We start from the raw sequence: 10,091 nt of genomic DNA, 5'->3' as shown, positions 1-10,091 counted from the left end.
ATGCCACAAGAAAACTATATACTAATATCCCCGATGGATATAAATGCAAAAATTATTGACAAAATATTAGCAAACCAAAATCAAGAACACATTAAAGAATATACATCACGACCAAGTGGGATTTATCCCTGGGGTGCAAGCATGGTTCAACATATGCAAATCAATGAGTAAGATATCACATTCATAACATGAAAGACCAAAGTTACATGATCTTCTTAGTAGATACAGAAAAAGTATTTAATAAAATACAACATCCTTTCATGATTCAAACCCTCAGCAGATGAGGTATACAAGGAATATACCTCAACACGATAAAAGCCATATGACAAACCCACAGCTAAAACTACACTCAATGGAAAAAAACTGAAAACTCTAAGATGGAGAACAAGACAGGGATGTCCACTCTCACCACTCATTCGATATAGTACTAGAAGTCCCGGCTAGTCCTGTAAGAAAAAGAAAGAAAAGTCAGCCAAATTGTAAAGGAAGGAGGAAAACTGTCACTGTTTAGAGAAGATATAACTTCATATATAAAAAATCACAAAGACTCAACCCAAAAACTGCTGGAACTAATCAATTTCCTGAAGTTATGGAAAACAAAATCAACATGTAGAAATCAGTTGCACTAATAATGAACATCTGAGAAAAAAATGAACTATCCCATTCAAAGTAGCATCAGAAACAATAAAATAACTTAGGAAGAAATTTAACCAAGTGAAAGATCCGTACAACAATAACGACAAGACTTTCCTGAAAGAAACTGAAGATGACACCAAAAAATTGAAAATCATTCTTTTTTCATAGATAGAAAGAATATTGTTAAAATGTCAATACTATCCAAAGTCATCTATAGATTCAGTGTAATCTCCATCAAAATACCAATGGCATTCTTCACAGAAACAGAAAGAAAATATCGTAAAATTTGTATTGATCCATAAAAGACTCTGAATAGCCAAACAATCTTGAGGAAAAAGAACAGAGCAGGAAGTATCACTCTTCCTGATTATAAAGTATATTACAAAGATATAGTAAGAACAACAGTATGATACTAGCATACAATAGGCACGCAGACCAACAAAACAGAATAGGAAGTCCAGAATTGAACCCCTGAGTTTATGGTCAACTACTATTCAACAAGGGAGCCAAGAACACCCAATGGGGAAAGAATAGGATCTTTGACAAATGGTACTAGGAAACTGGAAAAACACATGCAGAACAATGAAATTGGACCCCTATCTTATACCATGCACAAAAACTAATTCAAAATGGATCAAAGATTTAAACATAAGACCTGATCATATAAAACTACTAAAAGAAACTATAGGGGAGAATCTCCTTGACATTGGTCTTGGCAATGATATTTTGGATATGACACCAAAAGCACAAACAACAAAACCAAAAATCAACAAATGGGACTACATCAAACTTAAATGCTTTTGCACAGCAAAGGATACAATGAACAAAACTAAAATACAATCTACAGAATTGGGGAAAAAATTGTAAACACCAGATCAGAATATATTTAATATTCAAAATATATGAAGAACTCATACAACTCAATAATGAAAAAACAAACCATCTAATTTAACTAACTAAATTAAATTTTGTGTCATAACTAAATAGATGTTTTTCCAAAGAAGACATCCTAATTGTCAACAGGTGCATGAAAAGACAGTCAAAATTAGGAATGAACACGGAAATGCAAATCAAAAGCACAATGAGATATCACCTTACCCCGCTAGAATAATTATCATCAAGAAGACAAAAGATAATGAGTGTTGGCAAGAATGTTCAGAAAAGTGTACCCTTGTACCTTGTTGGTGGGAATGGAAATTGGTTCAACCAATTTGGTTCAACAATATGGAGGTTTCTCAAAAAACTAAAATTAGATCTAGGATATGATCCATCAATCCACTTCTGGGTATACACCCAAAGGAAATAGAAACAGGATTTCCAAAACATGTAACTGCACTCCCATGTTTATTGCAAGCGTTACTCACAGCACCCAAGATATGGAAATGACCTAAGCGTCCCTCAATGGATGAATGGATAAGAGGATGTTTTATATATATAGAATGGATTGTTATTCAGCCGTGAGAATGGAGGCATCCTGCCATGTGTGACTATGGATGAAACTTCAGTACCTCATGTTAAGTGAGATAAATCACGCAGAGAAATATTAAGTACTATACAATATCACCTGTATGTCAAATCTGAAGAAGCCAAACTTGTACAGAGTAGAAGGGTAGTTGTCAGTGGATGGCGGGGGGTTGGGGGGAGAGGAAATGACAGCTGTTTAAGTGTACAAACTTACACTGAGCAGTAAATAAGTCCTAGAGATCTAATACACAGTATGCTGAATATAGACAACAATATTGTATTACAATCATCAAACTTGCTAAGAAACTAGGACTTAATTATTCCAACCACCGAAAAAAGGATAATTATGTAACATGAGAGAAATGTTAATTATTGCTATAATGTTACATATATAAATGTGTCCTAATTAACGTATTGTATACCTTCCATTTATATAATGTTATATATCAAATATATTTCAATTAAAAATAAATCACAATAAAAAGTAACAAATACTTTTTTGCATGGTAATAATTGGAGAAATTAAAGCAGGCATATCTTTGGCACTATCCTGGCTTTTTAGCAATGTCTACGATTTCTTAAAGTTGCACTAGAAAGACTATTCAGGAAACAAATGATAGACTGGGAGAATGTACTTGTAATATATACCAAAGAAACAATAACAAGAACATGAGAACAACTCCAGGTAGTCAATAAGAAGAAAAATTTTTTTAAAAATGGAAAAAGAAGCAACAGACACATCGCAAAAGAGGAAACCCAAATATCCCCCCCACCACCAAAAAAATGTGAGAGGATGCTGAGCCTAGCTAGCAATTTGGGAAATCCAAATTAAAATAACAAATCAATTTTCATCTATTAGAAAAGCAAAAGTTAGAAGCTTCATCACATCCGTTTTTGGTGAGAGTGTTATAAAAGGTACTCTCATGTACTATACTACTACTAGACCTGATCTAGTAAAAATTGGGAACTGGGCAATTTTACATAATATTAAAATATAAAAATGTATTTAAAATGCACTTCTACTTATTTTCTTACAGAAATATTCACCCATGTGTACAGAGACAAGTAAATACAAAAGGTCACTACAACATTGATCACAACAACAAAACCTTTGGAAAACACGTACATGTCATTGCAGTGAAAAATGGCTAAAAATAGAGTACAGCCATACTCTGACAGGTGAAATAGTTTGCTTTTATTTTTTAAAAAGGCATTTTTCATGGTAACAATATGAGAGGCCATTTGAATTAAAAAACACAGAACAGTATGTCTTCATTTATATTTGTAAAAAAAGCATTTCAAAAATTGCATATTTTATATGTGTACGTATATGTATGGAAATCAACTGCATGTACATTCACAGAAAAAAACTAGTAACAGGTTATCTCTGAGGAAGTAGGGATGAAACCAAGATGAGGGGTCGTGCTCAACTAAACTGAAGCTTAATTTGGAATGTTTTAACAATTCTGAACAATCAAAATATACATATGTTATATATGTAATATTTTTCACTGGGAAAAACTACTTCCCCAAAGACGTAGCAATTAATTTCATAAGCCATTCAGTAAGAGCCTACTATGCGATCTTAGTACAATTAACATATTCTGTATGATTTCAATCATTTAAAAGATTTGTCTTATGACCCCTATGTAGACAAGTATTTTAAAAAGCGTGTTGTCTATATATCCATTTGGTCGAGTTAATTAAAACTTGTTTAAATCAGCTTGTTCTGCTACTGAGATTGGTACATCTAAAATCTCCAATTATATATAGTATAGAATTGCTTATGCTTACAATTGCTGTCAAATTTGTTGCTTTATCTATTTTAAATCTAAGTTACAGAGGCTAAAAAACTTACAAGTACCAATTTTCTAGTCAATGTGTTAAAATTATAAAGTCTAGTATTTTTTATTAAAACATAGAACCATTTTATCTTTTGCACTGATTCGGCCTTAAATCTATTTCATCTCATTCCAGTAAAGCTATACGAGCTTTCCTTTGGTCAGAATTTGCCTGGTGTACTTTGTACTTGCCTTTACCTTTACCGATTTCTACTCATTTATTTTAATCATGTGTGAAAATGTTTGTCTTTTAATAGAAACTCTAAGTCCATTTACACTGAATGTAACTATTGCTATATTTAAATATAAATCTATCACCTTATTGCCCCGCCAATTTTTTTCATATTTTTTGTCTTCTTTTCAATTATTTTTCTATATTTTATCATCTAACACAGTAGAAATCATACACTGTTTCTACTTTACTAATGGTTAACATGGAAATTATACCATGTGTTAATTTCAGAGTTCAAATTTAATCATTATGTCGATTGTCAAAGAGAATATTCAACTCTATTTTAGTTGATACTCATTGGTTTTATTTTTTAAGTCTGTCTTATATTTTTAATCCTGCAAAACATTATTTTTTAATAGATAATTTTTTTTTTTTTAGATTAGCCAGATATTTACCACTTACTTTTTTCCTCACTCCTCTTGCATCTCAGATCTCCTACCTAGGGTAACTACAGACGTCTAAAATATTCCCTTTATAATTTCTTTTGGTGAATATCTGCTCACAAATCCTCTTTTTCTTTAAGTGAAATATGTATTCTTTTAAATTTGAGTATGGTTGATGTACACTCTGACAAACCCTCTTCGTTACTTGTCTGAAAATGTCTTTATCTTCATTCCTTAAAACTACTTTCTCTGTGTAAAATTCTACAAGTTATTTCTTTCACTACTTTGAGTATGTTCTAGAGACATCTGGCTTCCTTTGTTGCTATAAAGAAGTCAGATGTCACTCTAATTGACATTCCACGGAGGAAATCTTTCTTTTAAAATAAAAAAAAATTTTTTTTACTGCTTTAAAAATATTGTCCCTGTGTGATGTCTAAATGTGGATTTTAAAAAAACTCATCCTGTGTTCTTGGAAATCTGTGTGTATTTGTGTGTGTGTGTGTGTGTGTGTTTCTTATCAGATAGAGAAAAATTCTAAGGGCATACTTGAGATAGCCACTGACTTCACAATCCATTTATTTACTTGGAACTACAATTGAATATATAACAGTTTTCACTCTATCAACCCTGTCTCTTAATCTCTCTCCTATACTGTCCATCATTATTATTAGCAGCCCCCCAAAATGAGATATTTAAGTAAAAGTCTAACAAGACATATATAAGATCTATATGAAAACAAAACTTTGATGAACAAAATCAAGGAAGAACTAAATAAATGGACAAATGTTCCATGTCCATAAGTAAAAAGACTCAGTATTCTCAAGACAGTAATTCTTCCCAGCTTGATCTATAGGTTCAATACAATCCCAATAAAAATACTAACAAGTTATTTTGTGGATATCTACAGATTCTAATGTTTACATGGAGATTTTTTAAAAAGACAGAACGGCTATCATAATATTAAAGAACAACAGTCAGAGGACTGACACTACCTGACATTAAGGCACTCTAAATCTACAGTACTCAGAAGAGTGATATTAGAAAGAAGAAAAAAGGCTAAATCAATGGAACAGAATAGAGTCTGTAAATATACCCACCAATATAGTCAACTGATCTTTAATGAAGCAGTAAAGGCAGTACAATGGAACAAAGACCAACTTTTCATCAAATTGTGCTGGAGCAACTGGACATCCCCATGCCCCAAAAGGGGGGTGGGTGGGTAGGATTCTAGACATAGACTTTACAAAAATTAACTCAAAATGGACTATAGACTTGCATGTAAAATGCAGAACTAGAAAACTCCCAGAAGGTAACAGGAGAAAATCGAGATAGCCTTGGGTTTGACAATCACTTTTTAGATACAACCACCAAAGGCAAATCCATGAAATAAATAATTGATAAGCTTTACTTTATTAAAATTTAAAACTTCTGTGAAAAATACTGTCAAGAGAATCAGAAGGAAAACCACAGAGTGGGAGAAAATACATGTATAAGACATATCTAATAAGGATAAGACATATCTGATAAGGATTATTACACAAAATACACAAAGAACTTTAAAAACTCAACAATAAGAAAATCAACAATGCAATTAAAGAATGAGCAAAAGATCTAAACTAACACCAAGGAAGATACACAGGTGGCAGGTAAGCATATGAAAAGATGCTCAACAGCATATGTCCTTAGGGAATTGCAAATTAAAACAAGATACCACTACATACTCATTAGAATGACAAAAACCCAGAACACTGACAACAACAAATGCTGAGGATGTGAAGCAACAGGAATTCTCATTCATTGCTGGAGCAAATGCAAAATGGTACAATTTGGGAGGCAATTTGGTAGTTTCTTATACAACTAAACATACTCTTACCATACAATCCAGCAATCATGCTCCTTGGTGTTTATCCAAATAAATGGGTAACTTATGCCCACGAAAAAAAAAAAAAAGTACTCACAGGTGTTCACAGCAGCTTTATTTATAACTACCAAATTTCAGAGCAACATGTCTTTCAGTAGGTGAATGGATAAACTGTGTTACAACCAGACAATGAAAAATTAATCTGTGCTGAAAATCATCAAGCCGTGAAAAGACATGGAGGAGTCATACTTGTATGCATATTACTAAGTGAAAAAACCCAATATGAAAAAGCTACATACTGTAATAGAATATAACATTCTGAAAAAGGCAACAGTTTGGAAACAGTAAAAAGATGAGTAGTTGCCAGAAGTCAGGAGTAAGGAGGGGTAAACAGGTGGAGCTCAGAGAACTTTGAGAGCAATGGATCTAGTCTGTATGATAATGGTGGATACATATTATGCTTTTATAAAAACAAAATTTATAATGCCAAGAGGAAATCTTAATGTAAACTTTGGGTGATAATCATGTGTCAGTGTAGGTACATTAATTATAATTAACGTCCCACTCTAATGCAGGAAGTTGAGAGTAGTGGAAGTTGTATAGGTGTGAGGGCGGGAATTATGTGGGAACTGTAATTTCTCTCAATTTTGCTGTGAACCTAAAGCTTTTTTAAGAAAAATAGACTATTAAAATGTTTTTAATAAATAAATGCTTTTTAAAAAGATATCAGGCCCTATTCCCTAGAACCTATATATGTTTCCTTATTTGGAAAAAGCCTTTGCAGATGTAATTAAGGTTAGGATCTTGTGGGTCATGAATACCATCATATGTCTCCTACAAGAAAGAGGAAGAAAGAGAGCAATACACGTAGAAGTAGAAAAGGCATGGAGCACATGACTGTGGAAGCATAGAGTGGAGTGATGCAGCCACAAGTCAAGGAATGCTGGCAGCCACCAAAGCTGAAAGAAACGTTTGCTTTTTCCATAAAGCCCCTAGAGGTTGCAGAGCCCTGCCAACACCTTGATCAGTGAAAAGGACTTTGGATTTCTGCCCTCCAGAACTATAAGACAATAAATTTCTCTTGTTCTAAGCCACGAAGATTATGTATTTTGTTACAATAGCCATAGGAAAGGAATACCAATATGGACTCTTTTGTGTATCAGTAGTTGTTTTAGTCGTATTTACTACTGTGGGTTTGGTATGGTGAGGTCAGACTCCGATCAAGAAAGAGAAACCAGAAAGTTTTGCAGTTTGTTATGCTCACAGTTCCCTGAGGAGAAATAGGACACCACACAGGCCCACTCAAGGGAAGCACCAGGGTTATTCACCAAGCAGAGGAAGAGAAGGAAACGACATGCAAGTTCCTTTTTTATGGCTTCTATAGGAAGGAATGGATGAAGCGGGTAGGCAGGTTTAGGATGTCTAAATAATTTCAGTGGGCTCTGGGTTATAGAGATATTCCTCATCTGATACCTGGTCCTTGGGTGATTAGAGAAGGTATATAGTGACCCAGAGGAAAGTCTGATAAGGGAAGTGGTTTGGGGTGTGGACTTAATCAGATGCCCAGGAAAGTCTGATTGACCTGTCGGCAGGGCCGCAAAACTGGATCAGAAAGCATTTGTAACAAAATATATTACAGCAGTCTGCTGCTGAGTTGTACTCTATAATATGCATGTACCATCATTTGTTTATCTAATGTGTTGAGGGACATATAGGCTGATTATATTTTTGGCAATTATGAATAAAGCTGCTGTGAAGGATAACTAAGACTTCTTATAGACATGTATTTTCATATCACAGGGGTTAAACCTAGATGTAAAATTGTTGGTTTTTATTATAACTATATGTACAATTTATAGATTGTCAAACTATTTCCAAAGTGATTGTACCACTTCATACTCTAGCAATCTACAAGTAATCCAGTAAGGTTCTTTTCTGAATGCATAAATCTGAGTTTTAATAAATCCATAGCTTTACTCAACGCAACCACAATATCCAATATTCCATCACACCCCGAAATACCGTCATCCCTTTGTAGTCAATTCAGCCACCCACACCTACCCCCTGGCAACCACTCAACAGGTCTCTGATGAGCTTTGTCTTTATATAATTTCATGAAAATGGAGTCACACAGTGTGTGACGTTGTGAGTCTGTCTCCTTTTACTAATGATGCCTTTGAGATATATCCATATTGTCACATGTATAGTCATTAATATTTCATGTAGAGGTATGATAGTTGAAGAACATTTGGGTTATTTTCACTTTGGAGAATGATGAATAAAGCCACTATAAATCTGCACATACATGTTACTTTTTTATTAAAACTTTTATTTTGTGGTAAATCACATACAACAAAGTTTACCATTGTAATGTTGTTAAATGTACAGTGCAGTGGTATTAAATATATTCATAATGTTGTGTAACCATCACCACCATCAATCTCTACAGCTCTTTTCATCTTGTAAAATTGAAATTTTTTATCCATTAAACAGAAGCTCTCCATTCCTCCCTCTCCCCAGCCATTGGCAGTTACTGTGCTACTTTCTGTCTCTATGATTTTGACTACTCCATATAAGCGGCATCATACAGTATTTGTCTTTTTGTGACTGGCTTTATCATAATATCATCAAGGCTTATCTTCAGTGTAGGCTATGGCAAAATCTCCTTTTTAAAGCTGAATATTATTCCCTCGTATGGATATTATCACATGTGACTCATCCACTGTTGAAGTACACTTGTGTTGTTTCCACCTTGTTGGCTATTGTGAATAATGCTGTTATGAACATGGGTACATAAATAATTACTTTGCGAACTTGCTGTCAATTCTTCAGGGTATATACCCAGAAGTGGAATTGTTAGATCATATGGTAATCCTATTTTAGTTTCATTAAAAACTGCCATACTGTTTCCCACAGCAGCTATACTATTTCAACGTTCCACCAGCAATGCAAAGGGTTCAATTCTGGCACATCCTCAAGAATGCTTGCTTCTTGTTTGTTTTGATAGTAGACATCCTGAGAGTGAGGTGATATCTTTGTGCATATTGATAATTTGTACATCTTTAGAGGAAAGTCTATTCAAATTCTTTGCCCATTTTTGAATTGGGTTGATTTTCTATTGTTGAATTTCAGGTGTTCTCTATATATTCTGGATATTAATCTTTTACCAGATGTTATGATTTGAATTATTTTCTCTCATTCTGTACACATCTTCTGATGAAAAAACTTTTTAAGTTTTTGTGAAGTCCAATTTCTCTATTTTTTTCTTGTTACCTATGCCTTTAATATCAAATCTAATGAATCACTGTCAAATCACTGTCAAATCCAATGTCAGGACGTTCTGTTTTAAGAGGTGTTTTAGTTCTTAAATTTAGATTTTTTTAATCCAATTTGGATTAATTTTGTATACCATCTTAGGTAATGGTTCAAATGAAATCTTGTGTGTGTGGATTTCCAATTTTCCTGCCACCATTTATTGGAAAGACTATCCTTTCCCACTGAGTGGTCTTGGCATCATCCTTGTCAAAGAATTATTTGATGAGGGGCGCGTGGGTGGCAGAGTCAGTTAAGCCTATGACTCTTGGTTTTGACTCAGGTTGTGGGATCGAGCCCTGTATCAGGCTCCATGTTAAGCGAGGAGTCTACTTGGGATTCTCTCTCTCTTCCTTGGCCTC

General features: G+C 33.9%; 1 protein-coding gene across 2 annotated transcripts in view; it reads right to left on the bottom strand.

Moving 5' to 3' along the window:
• Window positions 1-428: 428 nt before the first annotated feature.
• The window catches only part of RNPC3 (RNA binding region (RNP1, RRM) containing 3), an 84,693-nt gene continuing 75,030 nt past the window's right edge, over window positions 429-10,091 (bottom strand). For both annotated transcript variants that reach the window (XR_015726375.1, XR_015726379.1), the window contains one exon: window positions 429-446. The gene's annotated coding sequence lies outside the window, so the exon portion shown is untranslated. The remainder of the gene's footprint in view (window positions 447-10,091) is intronic.

Source organism: Ursus americanus, chromosome 12, assembly GCF_024610735.1.
Source record: "Ursus americanus isolate L20-20 chromosome 12, mUrsAme1.1.p, whole genome shotgun sequence".
Classification (NCBI taxonomy): Eukaryota; Metazoa; Chordata; class Mammalia; order Carnivora; family Ursidae; genus Ursus; species Ursus americanus.
This window is presented reverse-complemented; position numbering and strand designations above follow the sequence as displayed.